Genomic DNA, 25,121 nt, shown 5'->3' with positions numbered 1-25,121 from the left:
TTGAGAAAGCATGCCTGGTGCCCCTCCAGGGAGAGAGGCACACTGTGCCCATCAAAACAGAAGGCTGGGCTTGCATTCATTTGCTGATACACCAGACCTGGGATGGTTGGGGAGCGCAGATCCGTGGAGAAACCCTCTCTTTGTCCCCCAGGGTTAGAATTGCCAAATGGCAAAGAGTCAGTGGAGGAAGAAATTTAAAGAATATTTACAGAAACATTGTATAATTAATGAATGTTAGAAGGATGATGGAATGGAGCTATGTGGTTTTAGCAGAAATGTTATAAAGGATTAGGAAAAAACAAACTGTTAATTGGTGAAAGGAGGGAAAGTAAAGTTACATTATATTAAGATAAATTACAGGACAAAAATTGGAAAAGATGGAAAGGATTTGCTGAAATAGCTAACCGAACTAGAATACAAAAAAGGGAGGTGTGAGGAGGTCAAGGAAACAAGCAAATTAAAGATAAGTTATGGGAAGATTCGCTGTGTTGTTGTTTTTTAATGGATTTTATTTTTCTGTTTTCTTCTTTTTCTTTTTTTTCTTTATTGTGATGTGTTGTTGTGTTTTTGTTTAATATGGTGTTTTTACTTTTTCTTTTTGTAACCTTTAAAACTTTAATAAATATTATTTTTTAAAAAAATAGAATTGCCACATGGCACCTTAAACCTAAGTTACAGTTGCCACAATGGAATGTCTAGGCACCTTTTTCCAATGGGGTATTATATTGTTGTTGTTGTTTTCTATACTGCTTTATATTTTAAAGAAAACAACCTCAAAGCGGTTCACAACACATTAGACCACGAAATAAAACAATCCAGAATAAAACAAATTCAAGCTTCAAGGAGAGTATTTCAGGTCCTCCTCTAAGTGACATTTGGCATTCTCCATATTTACTTACCAACTTAATTTATAGAGCTGCCCCATAGCAGAAGGACTCTAGGGAGCCAGTGGTGTAGTGGTTAGAGTGTCGGATGAGGACCTGGGAGATCAGGGTTCGAATCCCCACTCCGTCTGGGTGACCTTAGAGTCAGTGACCTTAGAGTCAGTGATGGCCTCTTCACCTACCTCACAGGGGGAGGTTGTAGGAATTAATGGGGGGGGGTGAACAATGCACTCCTTGTGATATAAATGCAAGGTACAAGCTCTTCTGCGCATCTGCTTAAGAAAGCCAAAGGGGCAGTCAGAGGGAGATGCCAATTGCCAACCTGGCAGCCAGAGATCTTCACAGGGTTGCAATTGAACCCACACCAGGTGCAAACCACACATTTCTAGCTCTGCCTCAATGTAAAGTGCACAAGCAGGATTCGAGCATGAGAGCTGTCTACCCCGGTCCCCGCTGGTCTCCAGAAACTTGGTATCCAGAAGCACTGCTCCCTCCAACCTGCTGTTTCTGCCTCCAGGTGCAAATGTCTTACCTGGATTTGGAAGGGAGCCTACAGGTACAAAGAGACACAACCTCTGGCATGCGCACCGCCCAGGCAAGCCTCTGCCTGCCCCTCCGGGAGTGAAGGGTGGCTGTGCATCTTCCGAAATAAGAACTCCTCCAGGCCAGCTTGCACAACAGGTGAGCCTGGCGGGACTCCCAGTTCACCTGCTCAGGAATTCTGGAACAGGAGGGCCGCTGCAGCCACCTTCAGAAGCACCTCCTGCTCAGTCTGAACTTGCAAAGGGTTTGTGGGCAGGAGAAAGAATGCAACAAGAACCTGTTGAAGTGTACACAACTCACAACAGCTCTGAGGCAGAGGGGGTCAGATTTCTGCATCACCACAACCACAAGCGAGGATCCAGGTCGCTATTTGAGGAGCAGGTGGGGGCACCAGGTTGTAGAAGGAATGACCGAAATAAATCCTCAAAGAATTCTCCACGCAATGGGCAAAACAGAGGAAAACTACTTCCAAACACCATGGTTTCATTAACATCAAAAATCACTCCTGCTATACTCACAGGCTAAATATCTGATTTAATATGATCTCTTCTTAAATATGTTCCTGCCACAGTGTCAATCAAGATGGTCCAGTGATTTCATTTAACTCTGTGACCTTCAGGGGACAGAATATCACACATTTTTTCAGAGACTGCAGGTGGCATGAAAAAGACCTAGCATTTGGTCACTGTTTTATTCACAGGGTTTCCTTACTGCCCTGTAATGAAGTTCTTGGGGCAGCGCAGCAAACAAACAAAACTATGGGGGAAACAACACAAAACACAAAAATCAAGAAATAAAATCAAAAGCAGCATAGACTTTCAGCCGTCTGGCCCAAAAATGGCAGCTGGGCATTCCATTTTGGCGACTGTAACATGGAGATTTTGGAAGCAGCCTGCCATGTTTTGAGAGAGGGGATTCCTCCAGGGAGCAGGAAAACTCTTGCATGGTGGTAGGGGAGAGTGGGTTGGATTACTGCAAAACTTTATACATGGGGCTGCCTCTGGAGACAGTTCGGAAACTTCTGCTAGTGCAGAATTCAGCGGCCAGGCTGCTCACCAGGGCAAGACAGTTTGAGCATTTTGCACTGATACTTGCCTGACTGCCCTGGCTGCCCATTAGTTTCCAGGCCCAATTCAAAGTGCTGGTGTTGACCTATAAAGCCTTCAATGGCTCAAGGCCCCAATATCTCAAGGGTGACAAAATGAAAACAGGGCCTTTTCTGCAGTGGCATCTTGTCTGTGGGATGCTCTCCCCTGGGAGGTTTGCCTGGTACCTTCATTATACACCTTTAGGTGCCAGGCAAAAAAGGTTCCTCTTTAACCAGGCCTTTGGCTGATTGACACCCAATGCCCTTTTAAAATGTGTTGGGGAGGCAGGGGGTTATTGGGTTGTTGTTTTATTTTTATTTTGCATTTTGTGTTTTTATATTGTGGTTTTATGCTGCAAAGCGCCCTGAGACCAGCTGTATAAAATTCAAAAAGGGGGGCAGGAGGCACCATGGGAAGAAGCATTATTAAACAGATGTGGAGGAGCTTCCTAACGAACTTCTGTGAAGTTTTGTTTTAAATGCAGGAGGAGAAGTCTTAGCAGAAGATGCAAGGGAACAAGCCCCCCCAACCCAAAGAAAATCCCATTGACAGGGAAAGAGCTACGCCTCTGTAATGGACAGAATGCCCCCAAGGCTCCACCAGCCTCCTGAAATGGACATCAGATGCTGAGCAGGAAGGAAGATGTGCCAGAGCAGAAACGGCCCTTTGTTCCCCCATAATGGGGCAGGGGGGGGGAGATTTGGACTCCCCCATCCGCATCCCCACCCCTTTCTCTCTCTGCTGCCCTCAGGAAGACCAGAGCAAGCTGAGTAACAACAAAGAATTTATTTCCACTGTCATTAAGCGTCAGTTGTATTGCCAGGACAATTTTGCTTCAGGAGGGAAGGAGGGAGGAAGAAAGAAGTCACAGAGGACAAGAAAGGAGGAAATGTTTTGGCCGCCCAAGTTCCAAACCATTCCTCCTCATCGGTTACATAAATGGGAGATAACCCTAAGCTGGGGGCCTGAGCTGCAATTTTTTGTGTGCAGGAAATTTTTAGTACAAAAAAAGTGGGGAGAACCAAGATTGCCAGCGTTCCTGCCCCCCCCCCCAAATCCCCTCCCATAAACATAATCAAGCAGTATATAGATGTTCATCTGTCATGGATGCTTGAGTTGAGATTCCTGCATTGCAGGGGGTTGGACTAGATGACCCTTGAGATACCTTCCAACTCTACAATTTTATGATTCTGTAAATTTTATGAAATAAACAACCTCATAATAATTAAATTCACTGAAAAAGAAATGGCACCTAGACATTCTGTTTGGTGTTAGAAACTCGTATATAAAATCTGTATCTCGTTAAACCTAAGTTACAGTTGCCACAATAGAATACCTAGGCACCATTTTTTACACTTTGAAGATGATGAGGACGATTCATTTCATTTCTATACCGCTCTGTATTTCAAAGAACAATACTCAAAGTGGTTTGTAACACACTAGAACATCAAATAAAACAAACCAGAATGAAACAAACTCAAGCTTCAAGGGAAATGTTTTGGATCCTTCTCTAAGTGACATTTTGCTTTGCCCAGTCGCCAACCCGGCACCCAGGTATCTCCACGTGGTCGCAATTGGACACACCAGTAGCAAAACATGCCTGGCTAATGTCTAACACTGATTCCGTGGTGGCAACCCTAATCTAGGTTTAAGGTTGGCAACTGACTTATATATCTGTGTTTCTAACGCTGACAAGAAACCCAGGCTGAACAGGGAAGGAAGGCTCCATTTTCTGACTTGCACACCAATGGCCCTCTGCAGTTTGCTGCCTTCATTTCCAGCAGAGAAAGCCTGGACGTTTTTCACAAGGAGGCAATAAATTAGAAAGAAAGACGACTCCAACTTCCTGGCAGTTTTTGTCGCCCAGAACTACACAGAAAAATAATTCACGGCAGCTGAGAAGTTTCTTGTGGAAACTGTGCCCAGAAGACCCTCCCAGGGGCTGTTTGATGCCCCTCAGCTGGGCCCCACCTCCAAGGACCCGATCTCCACCCTTGAGTTCCCCAAGTCAAAGCAACTGAACCCTGCAGGAGAGAGGACTTCTTTTTTCCAGCACTTCCAAGAACATATCTGAAGGGTGAAGTCATGGTTTTAAGCTGCTCCATTGATAATGAAAACAAGGCAGACCGATCTGGGCGGGAGAGAGGGGCATTGATGCAGGATGCAGACAACAACAACAACAACAAATTATTTATACCCCGCCCATCTGGCTGGGTTTCCCCAGCCACTCTGGGTGGCTCCCAACAGAATTAAAAGCACAATAAAACATCAGACATTAAAAACTTCCCTCAACAGTTACAGATAGGTAGCCGTGTTGGTCTGCCATAGTCAAAACAAAACAAATTCCTTCCAGTAGCACCTTAAAGACCAACTAAGTCAGTTCTTGGTATGAGCTTTCGTGTGCATGCACACGAAAGGAAGTGTGCATGCACACGAAAGCTCATACCAAGAACTGACTTAGTTGGTCTTTAAGGTGCTACTGGAAGGAATTTGTTTTGTTTTCCCTCAACAGGGCTACCTTCAGATGCCTCTGGGAAAAGCTTGTGCCCCTTTCAACCACTCAGCCCAGCTGACAGAAAGGCTTTCTCTCGGCTCCTGGCCTGTCCTCCTGATTCCAAGAATGAGTATGCAGGGGTCGGCTTTATCCCCAGTTACGACTGCCCTCCTCTCTCGTTCTCCCACATTTCTTCACTGAAAATAGGGACATCCCATTCCATAATGATAATTTTGCTATTTATACCCCACACATTTTACTGGGCTGCCCCAGCACTCTGGGCAGCTTTGAATATATATAAAAACATAATAAAACATTCACATTTAAAAAACTTCCCTATACAGAATTGCCTTCCGACAGCTCGGGGGTCAGATTACTCCATACCTTCCAACATTTCTCCAATGAAAACAGGGACATTCTAAGGAAAAGTGGGATGTTCCAGGATCAAATCAGAAACCAGGATGGCTTCTCTAAATCAGGGACATCCCTAGAAAATAGGGACATTTGGAGGGTCTGCTCTCTCCCCCTGCAACCTGTGTCCATGTTTGCTCTGCAAATAATAAATGGCACCTCTGCAGAGCCTCCCAGGCCAGGGCGACCTCTGTGTTGATGCCATGGCTTTGGAATATTATTTATTATTAATCTTATTTGTTTACTTACTGAATTTGTATACCTTCCTTCATCAGAGCATGACGGGACAGTTTACAATATAAAGACACAAAAATACATACCATAGTAACAGACAAAAACAATACCACCCCCTTATATATGTGTGTGACACACACACACACACAGAGTGAGTTTAAAAGGCCGTAAATGGTCCCATGAGCCAAAGGCTTGGGAGAAGAGAAATGCTTTTGGCCGGTGCCTAAGGATATGTAATGAAGGCACCAGGAGAGCCTCCTTGGGGAGAGCATACCACAAACAAAGGCCCGTTCTCATGTGCCACCCTCTGGACCTCTCATGGAGGAGGCACATGAAGAAGGGCCTCTCATGGAGGAGGCACATGAAGAAGGGCCTCAGAAGATGATCTCAGTGTCTGTGTCGGTTTATACAGGGAAAGACGGTCCTTGAGCCTTTTAATGCAGTCTTGAGCCTTTTAAGGCTTCAGAGGTCAAAAACAGCACTTTGAATTGGGCAGCCAGTGCAGTCGGAGCAGGATCAGTGTAATATGCTCAAACAGTCTTGTCCCGGTCAGCAACCTGGCTGCTGAATTCTGCAATGGCTGAAGTCTCCAAACTGTCTTCAGAGGTAGCCCTACGTATAAGACATTGCAATCATCAAACCTTGAGGTTGCCAGGGCATAGACAGTAGACTATCCCAGTGCAGACAGGGGTGTAGCTGGGCCACCAGCCAAAGCTGAAGGTTTTAGGCACTCCAGGCCACCTGAGCCTCAAGCGACAGCAATGGATCCAGGAGGACCCCCCAAGCAGTGCACTTGCAGAAAGGCTTCACTGGCCTCCAAGTGATTCATGTGGCCCCCTTCCACCTAACTTCTCTCCCTCAATGCCAATGGTGGAAGCTGCCTTCAGAGGTGGCATTCACTGGGAACCTCATCCAAACAGCCCCACATCACTCCCTGAATGACTTCCCAGGGCTGTCATGAAAACACAGGAAAGATGTGGCGCTTGGTACAGAAATGTGCCAACTCTTAGCGTTGTCCTTCTGCACAAGGGCAAATTGAAAGGCTGGCCTCTAGCCGGTTCTTGCTCCCTTGGAAGCTCCTGTCCTCCCAGCAACCACACTCAGTTGTCAATTACTTTTAACCCCAAGACAAACTCTGCAAATCTGCACAAGGCCCAGGCAACTGACTTCCAGCAGCAAGTCTATTTGGACCATTTAACTTTTTAAAAAGAGAAATCCTACCATGTGCCAAAGGGGGTGTCATTTCTTGCATCCCGAGAACAAGATCCTGGTTTCAAAACAAACCCCACTTCCTTAAAGCTGACTTTAAGGACACCTTCCCTTCCTCTTGTTACATCACAGAGGCAGTATTTCAGAAAACGTTTTGGAGCAGAAGGGCTCCACACCTCCTCAAAGGACAAACAGCGGATGTCACAAAAGGCAAGCACTAAATTTAGGCCAACTTCCTTCTAAGAAACGAGTAACACTTGGAAATCACTATAGTGATGCAGCCCCAGGCGGGCAGGGTGGCATTTCACCAACCTGGGAACCTGAAAATAGTATAAAAGTAATTTAGGAAAGTAATCAGATAGAAATCCACTCTGGCGGTGCATTTCAGAGTCCCCCAGAAAGAGAAGGAGAGGCAAAGGCGTGCAGATTTCCAACAAGTTGGGCGGTGCGAGACTGCAAGTGTGCAGAGGTCTTTCCCAAACCTGGGGGACTGTTCAAAACAAAATAAAAAAATTCCTTCCAGTAGCACCTTAAAGACCAACTGAGTTAGTTCTAGGTATGAGCTTTCGTGTGCATGCACACTTCTTCAGATACACTGAAGAAGTGTGGTATCTGAAGAAGTGTGCATGCACACGAAAGCTCATACCAAGAACTGACTTAGTTGGTCTTTAAGGTGCTACTGGAAGGAATTTGTTTTGTTTTTTCTGTTGACACAACTGTGAGCGCACAAACCACGCAGATCCTGGAACCAATTCTGAACAAGAGAAAAGATTTCTTTCTCCAACAACCATCCGATGCAAATAATGCCTTCCACGGAAGCAGATGCAAAGAGGTGGTTTTTTTCTTAAAGAGCAAGTGTTGCCCACACAACTGGGCTAGGCTCTGCTCTCCATCCTATTCAGTACACTTCATTCAGACAGAAGTTTCAACTGGCCTCCAATTTTCATGTTTCTCACCTCTGAAAGAGTATAACTTTCTTTCTGTGCTACTGAGTCTTCCTCTGCTTCAGACTCCCTACGAATTCTCCATCCACCGCAAAAAGAATAAGCCCAAATTTTCTAAAGGCCAGATATCGCACATACAACACATATGCCATATCGTGGGATGTAGCAGATGAAGCATGCCTAGGCTGCCCCTTAAAATTAAATTACACCAACAGTACAGCTATGTACTGGGAGATGAGAAGAATATAAAGTTCTCCATTTTTTTAAAGCATTATATTGCACTGTAAACTGCTTCAAGTGACCAAGGGAGAAAAGCAAAGTATAAATCTTCTATGGAGATTTGACACAAAATAAACCAGTGGATGCAGTGACCTTAGAATTTACAGTTTCCTTCTGCATTAGACAAGCCAAACACCTGCATGTCTATTTATTGTTGCTTACTGAATTTATATCCTGCCCTTCCTCCACAACTTGGAAAAGCAGCAATGATGTCTTGAAACAGATCAAAACGTTCCAAAACCAAACACAATTAATAACATTCTGAAAGCAGTCGAGAGAGAGAAAGCACTTGGCACACAGCAAGGCATCCTCCTTGCTGCTTTGCAGAAAATTAACCAAAATAAAGCTTTTTCCATGCAGGTAAAATGCAGCTTTTTGCAGCAGCTTTCAGGGCTGGGAGTAGCCAAATCGACCTTGGCTCCCCATGGGACTCCAGCACCCATTTCCCATCCTCATGGCGCCCATCCAGGAAGAGGAGAACAGACCCCAGCATCAGCCCCTCAGCTCAGGAATGACAGCTCCAGCCCCCTCCCTCTCCAAGCCCCACACAACCCCTCTGGCTCCATCATATCCCTTGCAAGCAAGCCAAGTCACGAGGAGACTGCACCCAGTGGCAATGAGTTGTTTGTCCAAATACTGTACTGGGCTCGTGGGGAGTGTTTCCCCCCCCCCCCCCGGCATTAATTAGAGAGCACCAGCCCCCAAGACCTTCCTGCATATCATTTCAAGGGGCTCATTTCTGGAAGAGCAATAACTGGTGTTGGGAATTCCCATTGTTCTAGGCGCATTTTTGCAACAGGGAATTCCATTAGAGCAAGCAGTTTCTGAGTACAGCAGTTTATTGCGCCTAAGATTTCAGATTAAAACTGCAAAGTGAAAGGAAATGAGGACCTTTTTCTGCCTTCCCCCTTCTAGCTACTCCCTGAAGACTGGAGAAGACTCCCTCTTAAGGATATTAAGAGGGTGGGCAGGGAAAGGACTAGACCATGTGAAAAATGAACATAATATTTTAGCTGCAGTTCATTGATTTTTAGCTTTGTATTCTTGTTATCAAAAAAGCATGCCTAGAAATTCCGTTGTTGCACCCATAACAGAGGTTTAAGGTGCCCTTTAGCTCCTAGCTTTCATATCTCAGTTTCTAATGCTGGCAACGTGTGTTAACAGCAGCCCCACTCTGCCAAACAGCCTTTCTCCACTTGGGATGTATCCCCAGCTAAACACTCCAGTGTACTTACAGGCCTAGTAAATCCAATGAACCCATGATTCAGTGCTAGAAATCTCCCAGCTGCCAGGCGTGTTTTGCTACTGGCACAGGTTCAGTTGCGACCATGCAGAAATCTCTGGATGCCAGACTGGCAACTGACATCTCCACCTGGCTGGTCCCTCCAGCTTTCTTAAGCAGGTCAGCAGAAGAGCTTGTTCACTGCCTTTATATCCCACCTTTTTCTCCAAGGAGTCCATGGGTGACCCCCCCCCCTGTTAATTCCTACAATGACCCTGTGAGGTAGATTAAGAGGCCATGACTGACGCCAAGGTCCCCCAGTGAGCTTCAGGACACAGCTGGAATTTGAACCCTGATCTCCGAGGTCCTAGCTGACACTACTTCTGCTATGGGGCAGATCTATAAATTAAGTACCGTAAAACAGAAGTGGGAAAAGCAAACTGCTACTTAGAGAAGGATCTGGAATATTCTCCTCGAAGCTTTTTTGGATTCTGGATTGTTTTATTTGATGTTCTAATGTGTTGTAAACTGTTTTTGAGGTTTCTTTCTTTAAAATATAAAGTGGTATAGAAATGAAATGAATAATAACAAAAAATAAATTTCACTTCTGAAACGTTTGACAACCGAGGCACTGCTTCTTGCACTCAAGCGGAAGCCACGTCAGATGTTCGGGTTCCAAAAAGCGTTTGGAAACCGGAGCCTTTACTTCCAGGTTCGGGAGTCGAAACGTTAGAAAACGGAGCCATTCAAGAACCAAGGTTTGACTGTATATGTGAGTTTCTAACACTGCCAGAATTATTGGGCCCAAAAAGTGGTATATGAATAAATGAGATACAATAACAGAATCATGGAATTGTAGAGTTGGAAGTGGCCCTGAGAGCCATCTAGTCCCTGCAATGCATAGCTATCCCATGCAGGGATCGAACCTGCAACCTTGGCATTATCGGCACCACACTCTAAGCAACTGAGCTAGACGAATGTTGTTGGACTACAACTCCTATCATCTCTGACCACTAGCTAGAGATGATGGGAGTAGGAGTCCAACAACGCCTGGGGACCCAAAGTGGAGACAGGCTGGCTGCTGTAGAGTCCAGAAGCTGGCCAGACCCTCTCCGCTGGAATTCCTCAGTGACCCTCACCCATCAAGGCGCTCTGTGCATGCACAGGAACCACTTGCCCTTCTCAAGCACCATCTGCAATGACTACTTACGTGTTCCAAGCCCCAACAGTCCCCTGCCCTCCCTGCAAGGTGCTTCCAGTCTGCTATCTAAATGGCAAGATACTCTTCCCCCCGCTGCCCCGCTGAGTCCCTTTTCACCAGAAGTGAGAAGCCAGATACCACAACGGAAAGCCCAACAACTCCCCAACGGCCCAGGCCCTGTTCTTCACCTCAGTGGCCAGGCAGGCGGAGCTCCAGCTACAGATCCCCACCCCACCAGTGAAACCTGCCCCTTCCCCCAAAAAAGCAGTCCACCTCACGTCTTGTGGCAGGGAGTTCCAGAAGCTCATGCTGTGCCTGCAATGTGGAGGAGGCTGCTGACTCCTTGCCCTCCTTTTGAGCACCCTTTTGGGATCAGCACAGAAGCCCCTCAATCAATATGCAAGCCCCGCCCACTGAACTGTACAGAAGCCCCTCCTTCATTTGATAGGCCCCTCCTACTTTGACCAGCACAGAAGCAGCTCCTCCCATGGCAAGGCCTTCCTCCTCTTAAGGCCCCTCCCACTTCCTATGGTTCCCGCCCCTCTCAGCTCCTCCCCCTCAAATACCGTGCAAGCCCCTCCCACCTTCCATTGTCTCCTCCCCTTTTTCCCTGCACGCCCCTCCTCCGTGGCCCCGCCCGCCCGCTCGCATCACAGGGCGGAGCCACATAAGCCCCGCCCCGAAGACCCCACCGCAAGGGGCGTTTCCTTCCTCGGCCCCGCCCCTCACCGGTGCCCACGTGACCTCCCCCCTCCGCGTCACCCTGAGGGCGGCGGTGGCGGCTTGGCGAGCCGGGCGCCTCTTACCCTCTTGCCCCGCTCGCCTTTTTCTCTGCCTTCCTTCTCGGCCGCTTCCCCCGCTGCTGCCGAAGCCGCCGCCGCCTCCTCCCTCGCCCTGCCGCGCAACCCAACCTGCTGCCAAGTCCCGAAGGCGGGCAGGGCAGCCCCCCCCGCCGTCCGCTCCCGTCCTCCGTCACAGGGGCGATGACCGACGGCGCCACTCGGCCAATACGCGCGGCGCGTCCCTCAGCACGGAGGCGGGACGAGCGCTCAGCTGCGCCGTTAGGTTGTCCCCGCGGGCGAGGGCGGGGGGAGAGAGAGAGAGCGAGCGAGCGAGCGCGGAAGCGGCCAATCAGGGCCCGCGAGGACGGGCGGCGGCGCGGGGGGAGGGAGCGGGCCTCGACTCGTATGCAGATTGCGGAGGTGGGCCAGACTGCGCATGTTCCTGCTCTGCATTCTTCATGAGTGGAAAAGGCGGGAAAGGAGAGGGGCGGGGCGAGCCAGAAACGCAGAACTGGGATCGCCGTCGCCCCTCGGGCTAAGAACTGACTTCGTTCGAGAGGTCCGCTCTGAACCTGAGGCACCACTTTGGCCAATGGGGCCACCCGCTGTCACTGTGCCACCCCACGCAATTTCTGTTCTCATCCTGAAGCAAAGTTCTTAACCCGAGGTAGTATTTCTGGGTTAGCGGAGTCTGTAACCTGAAACGCATGTAATCCGAGGTACCACTGTATTCAGTTTCCATAATAAAGCCTTTAAAAAATATTAATAATTTAACTATTATTATTTAAAAGCATCAGTACCTCAAAAACGAGAAAATAATACCAATTATTATTAAACTTTAACAAATAATAATCATAAAATCATTACTGCATTTGCCTCCCACCTTTCTCCCAATTTGGCAGTGGCATTTGAAGAATGACAACTGACCCCAAAAACGCCAAATAATGTTATTTATTTTTATTTTATTAAATTTTCATGGGCAGTTTGCAATGAAATCATGATAGGAAAAACACAAAATACATTCTAGAAATAACGAAAACAACCCAATAATCCCCAGAGAAGTAAAAACCAGAAGGCAACCCTTGAAACGCAGACAGAGAAGCTGAGGCCCAATATATATATATAAATTCCAGTATTTGGACAGCAACCAAGATGTGCAAACTTGGGAGGATATTGAACCCCAACAGGAAGAAAAACCTCCTGAGATTCATTAGGCAAACAAAGCAGACAATCAGCTTCCGTGGTGCATAAATTTAATACATAAAAGGTTCTTTTCATTTTTTAAGAAAAGCCCTTCCACAAAGCAATAAAATAATAATAATAATAATAATAATAATAATAATAATAATAGTAATTTTATTGTTTGTACACCTCCCATCTGTCTTGCCAAATGCAAGGTGGTTCTTTAAAATGAGATTCAGAACACTCTGGGTGGCTTCTAGCACATATGAAAACAAAATAAATGCCGAACATTAAATACCTTCAGATTAAAAAAATGCCCTTAAACTTCAGGTAAAAGAGGAAGGGAGGATAGAGCCGTTTGCGGCCATTTTGTGGATCCCTCAAAGCCTGCAGCCCTGGAGAAATCTCTCAATCTCCAATCCCCCAACGAGATCTCTTAGATCAGGGTAGGCAACCTAAGGCCCAGGGGCCAGATCCGGCCCAATTGCCTTCTCAATCCGGCCCACAGACAGTCCGGGAATCAGCATGTTTTTACATGAGTAGAAAGTGTCCTTTTATTTGAAATGCATCTCTGGGTTATTTGTGGGGCATAGGAATTCGTTCGTACCATTTTTCAAAATATAGTCCGGGCCCCCACGTGGTCTGAGGGACGGTGGACCAGCCCACGGCTGAAAAAGGTTGCTGCCCCCTGTCTTAGATGGCAATAAATTAGAAAATAAACTTATTGCAATAAATGAGTTTGCTCAAGTTGGACTTCTTTGCAGCTCAAATCAAAGATTCAGCTCAGTGCCCACTCCCAGATTTGCCCCTTGACTGGCTGCACTTTTAGATGTCCAAAAAGAAAATTTAAATGAACACATTTTGCACATGGAGAAAGACTCCCGCAAGAGATGAGGAACTCCCATCCCGTCTTCGCTTTTCCTGTCTTATCGGCGAGTGGCCTGGTATCCTGGACCACAAAAACTATAATTTTTCCAACCTCCTCAGCCCCCTGCTGCAGAAACATGTCCATGCCAGGAACGTGCCGTAACATTTTGCTGTGGAGACACACTTTTGTGCCCATGTGCATGCAGAGAGAGGGGCAGAATAAAAGGAAATGGTGATTTCTACCAGCTGGGTGCAGAACAAAATTGCTGCAGCTGAATGCAAAAGGCTTTAGGGATATTTGATTTGTCCATGGGAAAACGAAGGGAAATGGAAGACAGGCTCCCTTTGCAGGGCTGTGGGCACAAGTCTTCCTGCCAAAGGGAACTGCACGGAGATATTAAGGCAGAAACATGCTTTGCAGGGAGAGAATGCATCAGGAGAAATTGAATGATCCATTATCAGAACCATTTTAAAGTGGAACGAAGCTGGACTCTGGCTGTGGCTGGAGCAAGTTAGTTCCTTGGAGGTTTTTAAGCATGTCCATCTGCCAGGGAAGCTTTGGCTGAGATTCCTGCATTGCAGTGGGTTGGGCTGGATGACCGCTGGGGGTCCCTTCCAACTCTACAGTTCTATGAAAGTGTACACTCAGCTCAGCGAGGGAACCAGTTGCTTCTTATTGGAGAGAAAGCAACGTTTATCTCTTAATTTTGGGCAGAGGCAGCTCATGCCAAAGAGATGAAGCCTCAACAGGGACAGCCAGCCCTGCGAGGAAGGCTGGGGGGGAGAGAGAGCAGCTGCCACAAAGGCTGCCTTTGGGTAGGGATGGGCTGCTCACTGTCGGACGCAGGAGGCCAGACTAGGCCTGCCCACCTGGGCCTGATCCAGGCGCTGATCGGGGGGGAGCACCCTGGTCCGTTAGGCCCCCCACCCCAGAGCACCCCCTGGGCAAGTCACCCTCAGCCCCCAACTCCCAATTCTTCCAGGCAAAGGAGCAAAGCCAGTTTATCTTTTGGGTGCGGGGTGCCCCCTGGTGGCCAAGGGCAGGTGGTGCATTGGTGGAGGGGCACCCATCGATGGGGAGCCTGTGTCACCCAAAACAGGGCACGAAATGGGTGCCATTCCAGACCTTGCGGGTGCAGCAACCTTGCAAGCTTCCAAGTCAACACTGGCCTCTCCTTTTTAAATGTTTGCTTATAAATTTATTGAGATTATTACAGTAAATTAAAATAAATAAGAAGGGAGAAATAGAAAAAAGGAAGAGAATACATAAAAATTTTTTTAAAGCATTTTAAATAACAAAAGAACCATAAAATATAACTATATAGTATCTATGTAGATGAATAAACTCATTGTTTCCCTCAAATACTTGATTAACTGTGGTTTTGACAAATACATTCCAAATATCATTAAATTTGATTGTGCGTAATCTTTGTCCATTCATTAGTTGCAATAATTGTCATGTCCTCTATCCATCGATCGAAGGGGGACATATTTTTGCCCTTCCAATGTATAAATATAAATCTTTTTGCAGATGTGTGGGCCCAGAGACTCTATTTTGCTGACCATCTGTCAAGCCCCATAGGTTAGGTATATGAATGATATCTTCTGAAATTTTTAGCTCTTTCCCCACAACAGCATTTATACATCCTAATTTCCACACGCACACACACACACACAAATTCGCCAATGGACACTGTAAAAAACATAAGTTTAAAAGAAGCGTTTTCCTTTTTGCATCTCCAACAGCAGGTTGTCATCAACGGATGTTTATGCCATCGTGTGATGGAGTCCAATAAACTCAAAATAAGATCTTTTCTTGCATGAGACATAGTTTATAATCTCGTGACACATTAGAAACAGAGCTAACACAGAGCTTTCCTGAAGGCTGGTGTGAATTCAAAGCCCATGGCAGGAGGAGAAAGCAAACGCCTGCCAGGCCCTCCGAGGGCCCTGCTTTTCCAGGGACAGTCCCAGAATTACAGAAGTTGTCCCGGTTCCTGATTTGATCCTGGAATGTCCCGCTTTCCTTTTTCCCTCCCCATCTTGGAGAATAATTAAAAGTGGTGTGTGCAGGGACTAAAACAGAGTCCTGATTATATGGAAAATAAAATTCCTGCACCAAATGAAGGAAATGGTGAAGTTTCCTATAATTTTGAAGGAAAAGGTCACCCATCCACTTCAAAGTCTTTCATTGCAAGTCATTCTGTAGCCTGCCATTTCTTAGGAAGCACAGAGAAGGTTTATTCCTTTATTGTAAATGGAGCCACACTCTGCCTACTCAGAAGTAAGTCCCACTGTAGTCAATGGAGCTTATCACCAAGTAATTGGGTATAAAGATTGTGCAGCTTTACACTGCAACCTGAAGCATTTTTACTTGGAACTAAGTCCCACTGAGTTGAATAGCAATAGCATTTACTCTCTGGAATAATTCTGTTTCCAGTATTATTATTATTATCATTTCCTGCCTCCCCCGCCCCAGGGACTCAGGGCTGCTTACAGCTGAAATATTGTTTCATTCCATTTATCTGTAGAAGATGTTGCACATGATTCCTTCCCTTGCACCTTTTTCCTTTACAACAACCCTGTGAGGTCAGTTCAGCAGAGGCTGCCCTTGGCTCAAGGTGTCTGAGGTTGCAGCGCATAAGGCATCTCTGTGTGCAGTGAGCTCAAATGTGGGAGAAGCTTCCTGGTGGAGAAGAGGACGTCCCTATTTCCATCGGAGAAAGGGGGCTCAGGGAGAGGCATGGGGGTGCCCCCCTTTTCCAAAGGGGCTGCAGCTCTCCCCTCCCTTTCCCCGTCTCCTCCGCTCCCAAATGCCAGCAGAGAGCCAACGGTTTCCACAGCAACCCTGTGAATGACGCATTTCGGGATTTGCCATGCAGGGCCTAAGGGGGACTTGCCATTTCTGATTGTGAGGGGGGCAGAGACACTGTGAGATCCACACATAGATGCACCACAGAAGCGCCACACACCCAGGGAGCAAGGCTGGCAGGTGTCCCATAACGGGGGTCTGGCTGGCCCCTGTGAGGACAGGATGCTGGACCCCCTTGGGGCCTGACCCAGCAGCCAGGCTCTTCTTGTGTCCCTATGCAACCTCCAGGCCCAGAAGCAGTCTATCCTGATTAGTTGAGGACAGGCAGCCCGGCTCTTCTGGTGACCTTCATGCACAGAACGCACCTTTGTGCAAACGCAGGCCTCAAATGCAGGACCCTCCAGCACAGCAAGCGAGGGAAGGGAGAGGCATGGCACTTTTGCTTTTTCAAGAGACAAAGACACACAGATGACGCAGCCTTTCACGCATTTGCACACGCACCCACCCTCTGCAAACACCCCTCAGAGTCCCGAGCGATGCAGCCTGTTTGGTGCAGGAGATGCTTGCCATGTCCCTCCCTCTCCATCTGGAATCATCGGCATGGGCATGGCTCGCAGCGCAGTGCCCGTGGCTCAGGCAGAATCTCAAGGAGCATTGAATCCCCCTTTGGGAAAAAGAGACGGATGCATCGCTGGTGTCGCCCCCCACCGGGGCAGATCTCCCATGAAACAAATGAAGGGGATGTTTCAGGGCCCCAGAAGCAACTTCAGTCCACATTGCTTAAAAATCTGGGTTCTTGTAGACGCCAACTGAGTTGCCCAACTCAAATGCATTAATTTTTTGTTGTATGTATTTCAACAACCCCAAAGTATGAGAGTCCATTACACAAAGGTTGCCAGGGCAGAGTGATCTGTTGTAGGACAGCCCCATTGAAGAAGAGGCCTGGCTGCTGGTTGCGAAGGGGGCCCCATGACCAAGCTTCAGGGCTAACAACAACAACAACAACCCATCGGGCTACGTTTCTGGGTGGCATCCAGCACACAAAAAACATAATGAAATGTCAAACATTAAAAACTTCTCATTATGTAGGTCTTCCATTGCCTCCAAGTGCCCTGTTCCACCAACTTTATTTCCCCCACCTTCATCTTCTGTGTCTGTGTCAAGCAGGCAGCTCAACCCCCCCCCCCTTTTAGGCCCCCACATTGCCCCACACCAAGCATCACTCCGGGCTGCTGCAGTGAGAAGGGAGACGGAGGTGCCCAGTTCTGCTCCCACAGATGGCCCCCACCCCTATGCCCTCCAGGGTGGCCTTTTCCTGGCTTAAGGGGTGGCATGACCCTCAACCCTAGAAATTAACAAATGCAAGGATTTTGATTACTTGGGGGATGAAGGGAGAAGAGAAGCTGCTGAGGGAGTCTCTGCAAATAGAGGTGGCCAAGTTGGGGCCATTAAGAAACAACAGAGGGCAATTAAAGGCCATTGGCAAGTCCAGAAAACTGTCCTCCCCCCTTGCCCTGAGGTGTGAACAGAGACTGGGGGTTTGCCAGGGTAAGAGAGCTTTTTGGCAAGGTGTTCTGGGAAGGAGGAGGAGGAAGAAAGACTGGGATCCACCTTGGGCAGCCCCTCTTGAAATGACCACGCTGTAAGATCTGGACTCTCTCTATGCAGACAGAAGGTGTAAATAGGGAAATAAACCGTATTTCTTAAAGCTGCAACTGTCTCTGGCGTGTCTCAATTCTCCAAAGGACCACAGACCCTGGGTGAGCACCTGGAACCCCCTGGGATCTTGCAGAGAGTAGCGTAGCACACAACTTTTCTAACACTACTCATTTGTTTTTTTAGTTCTCCGAGTGCGTAAATCTTAAATTTGCATAAGTTGTGAGTTACACATATCCTTTTTGAGGCGAGGTGACACAGGACTGCAAATACAGTTGCCCCATAGATTTGTAGAATGGCATTTATAATCCTGGCAGTTTTGCTTCCATTTCCTTCTCTGATGATCCAAAGCCTGCCCATTGCTCCCAGTATGGCCAGGGATGGTGGCAATGGGAGCTGCCGCTGGGTGGAGGGCAGGCAAGTTCACCCCCCCCCCCCGTCACCCCTGGATAGGATCGGATCCCCTCACCTCCCTGCAGGGTCCCGACTTGACAAAAGAACAACACCAGGCGAGGGGAGCGGGGAAGGAATGGGATACAATAAATCCATTTTTATTCGTTCATTCAAGGAAGACTATTTCTAGGATAAAAGCTACATATTGTACCATCGGTTTTGTTGGATTACATTATTATAATATGGTCGTCTTTTATTTTCCCTTTTTGCTATCTTTTTTCTCTGGAAAAAGCCAGTTATGCACAGTAGCTGATGTTGTCATGCTGCCATCGTCAAGAGGGAACGTGGGGTAAGAGGGATTGTTTTTCAATTTATTTACAATGCGAAGGACTGCCTCCGTTCGAAATTTTAAAGAAGCACCATTCATGATCCAAGACAAGACATCCCAGCCAGGAAAGATGGAGAGGAGGCAGTGGGTGAGGGAGAAGAGACCCCCTTCGCTGTCCTGGGACCAGCAGACAAGAGAGCGGATTGTGCAATTCCTGGGCCAGCAAAGAAGATGGGGCAGATTCACACACACACACACACACACACACACACACACACGGGGTGGGGAGACCAAAGGAAGCCAGAGGAGCACCAGCTTCCAAGCAACGAACACATCCAACTCAAATTAAAATTCACCCCCTTGATGACGGATCTGAGCGACCCACAACCAGGGAGAAAGCAGAGCAGCTCCCCAGACCCCCAAGGCTTGTGCTGGTCCTGAGCGCTCTGCCGCTGCCCGAAGGAGCCTCTGAAGGCGGCCTTGTGCAGGTCTATGGCTGGCAGTGGCACAGGGGCAAACAGGCACACGAACAGCGCAGGGACCGGGCACTGCACACCCTGTGCCGGGATCGCGGAATTGTGCTGCTGAGTCCGACCCCTGGTGCTTTTCAAATAACCAATATAAATTGTGCCAACGCAGCAGAGAAAGTCGCTCCACTGCTTCTGTTTCTGCCAGTGAGGAGAGAAGGAGCTGCCTGGTTACAGGAACCCTTGGCAAATGCAGAAACACCAGAATTTTTTCCCCAGGCCCACCCCGGAAAAGCCAGCATCTCTGGGCAGCAGCAAAGACTGCAGGCTTTGACCCAGGGCCATTGGGGGTGAGAACATAAGAGCACTGAAAGAGGAGGTCTGACTAGCCTAGTTTCCTCTTCTCACACTGGCCAAATGCTCCTCCGAACCTGGGGATCCAGATAGACTGCCTCTGTCTACGAGGATAGCAGAAGAGCCTGGCTGCCGAATCAGGCCAAAGGGGGCCCCTGGCCTCACAGGGGCCAAGCAGATGCCCCCAAGCAGGACCTGACAGACTGCGCAGCTTCTCCTTGTGCAGAATCCTCCCTTTACATTTCCAAAATCAATAGGGACTAGAGACTTGGTGGTGGTTGTTTAAAAGAATGGAAACCGACGTTGATGGCACTGGGAGAGCGTAAGCCCTGCGGGATCAGGCCAGGTCAACCTGGCAGTCGCCTGTGGCCACAATGGTCACTTTGGAGAAACCTCCAAACAGGAGCTGAGCACAAGAGCAGCTCTCCCCCCTGCAGTTTCCATCAACTGGGATTCAGAGGTGTCCTCCTGCTGGGTGTGTGAGTGAGACAGAGAGAGAGAGGTTAGTGAGCTCAGTGGATAAGAGCATGAGACTCTCAATCTCAGGGCCATGGGTTTGAGCCCATGTTGGGCAAGAGATTCCTGCCTTGGACTAGATGACCCTCGGGGTCCCCGTCAGCTCTACAATTCTACAATCAATTAAAATTCACAGGACTAAGATTTTGGTGAGGATATTGTTTAAAAATACAGATATCTTAGACCTATTATTATTATTATTATTAAGATTTCTATACCGCCCTTATCTCAAGGGGGTTCACAGAACAAAATGCAGGACAGAAACAAGTAAATGATTAAAAAACGAAACAGAAAAATAATTTATAGATCCCCCTGGACACCACAACAACAAACCCCTTTTGAAAACATCCGTTTCTTACTGCAATTATTTATATAGTTATAGATCTAGGAATGTGTATATTTCAAAATGCACTTTCAAAAAAAAGGGACAGAAGGGCCACTGAAAAGAGGCGGGAGAGGGGCAAACGGGTGCTGTTCCCTAGGCAGGGCAGGAGCCCGCCCAGGCCCAGGAGCCCCCCTTCACCCACAGCCCTGGCGCTGCACCTCACCAACGCCATTCCTTGAGCTCGTCCTGCCCCCACCCCACTCCAGGGCACCCCAGAAGGTCATGATAGCAGGTATGGGGGGCAGGCATAGCTATGGTATGAAAACAACGAAAGGACATAAGCGATTCCTGAACCACCTGGTAAGAAAATCAATTTATGAGGTATGGGAGAAGTATAAAAATCTATTAGAGCGGAAGACACCCTGGTGGCTCTCTCTGTTAGAAGCAATATCTGTTAAAAAATTAAACATGAGAGGTGACTGGGCAATCTAAATAGAGCTGTTAGCAGAAGTGGAAGATCAATTAAAATGGAAAAAGTTTGGGACTTCCGGGTTGGTGCCTCCGGTAATGGCGGAATTCCTCTGATCGGGAGGAATTTGCCTCGTGGAATTCGGGTCTGGCCGCCACGGCGAAGGCGGAGACCCACTAAAAATCACAGGTGAGTGAAGCCTGTGAACGTGGGATTCGGCTGGCACCTTTTGCGCCTCCCCCACTCGCAGGGAAACCCGGTTTCGGGGATCCGGAGCGATGTGGGGTGAGTGGCGCAGTGCTTCGAATTGACTGCTTCTTCCACAGAGCAAAGCCGCATAGCTGTTGCCGGAGAGCGCTGACTTTTTCCTGTGGACAATTTGATCATAAAGCAACTACTCGTGAGTTGAGCGGAGAATTGGATTTTTAAACATCTTAATTTGGTGTCGAAACGAGGAGGTCCAAAACAGGAAGTCCACCTTCCCCTTCTGTAAATAGACTGAAGCAATGAGGATGCAAGCTGAAGTCGCGGAAAGCCCATTGTAAAGGACTAAATTTCCATTGGTAAAAAATACTAAACCCCCCTTGGTGGCAGGAGAAGAGGGGGGAAAGTTTTGGACTGAATATACCTGCAGGAGAGAGCGAACAGAATTAAAATACCACCGCTCCAATCCTGGAAACGGGCTGCCATGCTTTAGAATGCTCATTGACCGTGATTAGAATGTTCACTGACAGCTAGTTAAATAAGAGAAATATATTGTTTCCATTGTCTCCGTCTGCGTTTAAAAAGGAGTAAAAGTAACTGAAAATTGAAACTAACTTTATTGTTTGAACTGTGTTTAAAAGGACCAATACAAATAGAAACTGTTTCCCTCTAGAGGAAGCCTTTGAAACTGTTACAAGAGCTGAGCTGGGGGAATTTCCAGCTGCAAGATAAAAAGCTGTGAGATTCTGGGACTGACCTTGAATTGGTTAAGAATGTCAACAGAAGAGGCCTTAGTGGTTGCATTAAGTAAGATAAATGACTCACTGGAACAGCTCAACAAGAAGGTGGATGTGGTAACTACCAAAATCGATAATTTGGGACAAAAAGTGAACATCAATACAGAAACTATTCAGAAATTGATACAGGAATCTACTTTGACATGGCAAACTGCGGAGAAGGCTAGGGAGAAAGTTGTTGCCGTTGAACCTAAAGTAACACAATTGGAGAGAGAAAGAGTCCCAGCCTCATACATGCAATTTGATGATCATAAGTTGATGCCTTCTATGATTGAATTTAAAGAAAGTCAGATTTTGCCCTACCTGAACTGGAGAAGGAAAGTTTGATAGATCCCCTCACACAGGAATTTGCTGCTTTTTGGGACCTGGACTTGGGTCAAGAAAAGATTAAAATTGTGAGGGCCTTCAGACTTGGAGAAATCTTGAAAGACGTCCTGAAATATCTTTTGGATCTTAGTTTTAACTATGGAGATTTGGTTGCCCTGTCGAGAAGGAATAAAATCATCTCTAGGTGGGAGTTTCCCCGAGATCTACTCTTCAGTCTCAAAGGAAGGAAAATAAAAATAAGATCGGTAGAAGACAAAGTAAAGTGCATGTATAAATACGAAGAAGACTTGCAGAAGGGACTTGGAAAAGAGTTAAGAGCCTCGGACAGAAGATTACCAGGTTGATGGACTATATGGAATGGGCGGAAACGACTGGCAGAATCTGAGACCAGGGAGAAGAGACGGTGGAAGAAGATTGGAAAAAGCTTAAAGACTATTTATAGAAATATTGTAAAATTAATGAGTGTTAGAAAAATGTTGGAATGAAGTTATACGGCTTTAGTAGAAATATTAGAAGGAATTAAGTACAAATGGATTATTGGAGTATTAAAGGGAAAATAAGGTTAAAATATGTTAAGACAACTATATGACAGAAAATAGAGGAAGATGGAAAGGAATTGCTGAAACAATTAATAGAAGTGGAATGCAAAAAGGGAGGAGGTCGTTGAAACAAGTGAATGTAAGATATGGTATTGAAATGGTATAATGTGTGTTTTAAATTGTTTTTGCTTTGTTTTGTTTAGTATATTGTGTTAAGGTTGTGTTGTGTATTGTTTATACATTGTATTGTATTGTTTTTTCTTTTTTTTCTCTTCTCTTTTCTTTCCTTTTTTCTTTTTTGTAATGTTTAAAAGTAATAAATATTAATTTTTTTAAAAAAAGGAAAAAGTTTGAAGACATTGGAGAGATACTAACAGATTGGTTACAGTACCATCAATTAAATGATGCCTTCAAACTGGATAAAAAAAAGTTTTGGTAGAGATGTCAAGGTTTGAAAAAGATCTGTTGGAAAATAATGTGAAATTACTTTCAAAAATGAATAAATTACTTTTAGAAAGGCTCACTAAAGATGAAGTTAAATCAATAATGATACACTGGGCAAGAGATTTTGGTTATAATATACAGTTTTTATCATGGGAAAAGTTATGGAAGGAGGATCTGAAGGGTTTTTTAAAAAAATAATCTTTATTACTTTTCAAACTTACAAGAAAAGAAAAATGAAAAGAAAAAGCAGGAGAAAAAGACAAAGTAGAGCAGACAAGAAAAAAGAAAAAAACCCAATACAATAAACAATACAAAACACAACCTTAACACTAAACTGAACAAAACAAAACAACAACAGTTTAAAAACATATAGCATGCCATTTCATTACTCTATCTTTCATTCCCTTATTTCATCGACCTCCTCTCACCTCCCTTTTTGTATTCCACTTCTGTTACTTGTTTCAGCAATTCCTTTCCATCTTTCTCTATTTTCATCATTCTGAATATCTTAACATATTTTTTAACCTTATTTTCCATTAATACTAAAGTACTTATTTATACTTAACTCCTTATAACATTTCTGCTAAAGCCATAAAGTTTCATTCCAACAATTTTCAAACACTCATTAATTTTACAATATTTCTATATACAAAATTTAAATTCCCAATCTGCTACCACCATCTCTTCTCCCTGGTCTCGGATTCTGCCAGTCATTTCCGTCCATTCCATATAGTTCATCAACCTGGAGATCTTCTGTCCGAGGCTCTTAAATCTTTTCCAAGTCCCTTCTGTAATTCTTCTTCATATTCTTTGATGCTGAAGATGCTGAAGAGCAAGTCTCGGGGGGGGGGGGAGGCGACCCAGCCATGCCCCCATTCCCTCTCGACAGGCCAGCCAACTCTCCACAGCTAGAACCAAGGTCCATACAATATCTCAAATCATGTTTCAAGACTCCTCCAGATCCAAAGGCCCCCACAACTCCAATCACCTCCTGACCCAGATTCAGGACCCAAAGGTCAGTAAATCCCTGCATGAAAGAGTCTATCCAACCTTCCTTCTCCAGTCCAAGCAGGGCTCCAATCTTCATATTCTAACTTTTTCTATATTCATTCATAAAAGGCCTCCACTTATAGTCCTCGATTTGCCTCTGTAAGGCTGGGGCTTCCACTTGTATTACTTTAGGTTCAACAACAACAACTTTCTCCTTCGTCTTCTCCCCAGTTTGTCCTGTCAAAGTAGGTTCCTGTGTCAAATCCTGAACAATTTCTGTATTGATGGTCACTTTTTGTCCCAAATTTATCACTTTTTGTTCCAAGTTCTCAAGTTTGGTATTCATAACATCCGTCTTCTTGTGAAGCTGTTCCAACGAATAGCTTATCTTACATAAAACAGTCACTAAGGCTCCTTCTGTCAACATTCTTAAAATCCAAGGTCAATCTCTGATTCTCACAACTCTTATCTTGCAGCTGGAAAAAACCCCAGCTCCACTCTTGTAACAGTTTCAAAAGCTCCCTCTAGAGGGAAACAGTCTCCACTTGTATCAACCCTTTCAAGCACAATTTAAACTATAAAGTTAGTTTCAATTTTCAGTTACTTTTCCTCCTTTTTAAACGCAGAAGAGGACAATGGAAACAATATATTTCTCTTATTTAGCCATCTGTCAAGATGCTTTCTGTTCACAGTCAATGAACTCTCCCAAAATGTCAATTCTGCTGGCAGCCCTTTTCCAGGTTCAGAGCAGTGGTAATTTAATTTTTCACTCTCTCCTGCAGGCTCGCTAGGTCCAAAATTTCCCCCTTCTTCTCCTGCTTCCAAGGGGGGTTTAATAGTTTTAACCGATGGAGATTTAATCCTTTACAAAAGACTTTCCAAGGCTTTAACTTGCAACGTCTTTGCTTCAATCTATTTACAAAAGAGGAAGGCGGACTTCCTGTTTAAAACCTTCCCGTTTCAATGCCAAATTAATGAATTTAAAGATCCAATTTTCCGTTCTACTCACGGGTAGTTGTTTAAAGTCAAATTGTCCACAGGAAAAAGTCAGCGCTCTCCGGCAACAGCGATGCGGCTTCACTCTGTGAAAGAAGCAGTCAATTCGAAGCACCGCGCCGCTCACCCCACTTCACTCCAGATCCCCAAATCAGGGTTTCCCC

At 46.1% G+C, this 25,121-nt stretch overlaps 1 protein-coding gene across 4 annotated transcripts in view; it reads right to left on the bottom strand.

The window, feature by feature from the left end:
• LOC309333067 (guanine nucleotide-binding protein G(I)/G(S)/G(O) subunit gamma-7) overlaps positions 1 to 25,121 on the bottom strand; it is a 111,834-nt gene that overhangs the window by 66,625 nt on the left and 20,088 nt on the right. The window contains exon 1 of one of the 4 annotated variants that reach the window (XM_081846519.1): positions 11,421 to 11,535. The exons of 1 other annotated variant lie outside the window; for it this stretch is intronic. The gene's annotated coding sequence lies outside the window, so the exon portion shown is untranslated. Of the gene's footprint in view, positions 1 to 5,033; positions 5,055 to 11,315; positions 11,536 to 25,121 lie in introns of those variants that run through there. 2 more of the 4 variants (XM_081846517.1, XM_081846520.1) reach the window with 2 other exon arrangements.

The sequence above is a fragment of the Podarcis erhardii genome, assembly GCF_964252035.2.
Source record: "Podarcis erhardii genome assembly, chromosome: 18".
NCBI classification, from domain to species: domain Eukaryota; kingdom Metazoa; phylum Chordata; class Lepidosauria; order Squamata; family Lacertidae; genus Podarcis; species Podarcis erhardii.
Note: the sequence above shows the minus strand (reverse complement) of the source record. Positions and strands in the feature narration are given on the sequence as shown.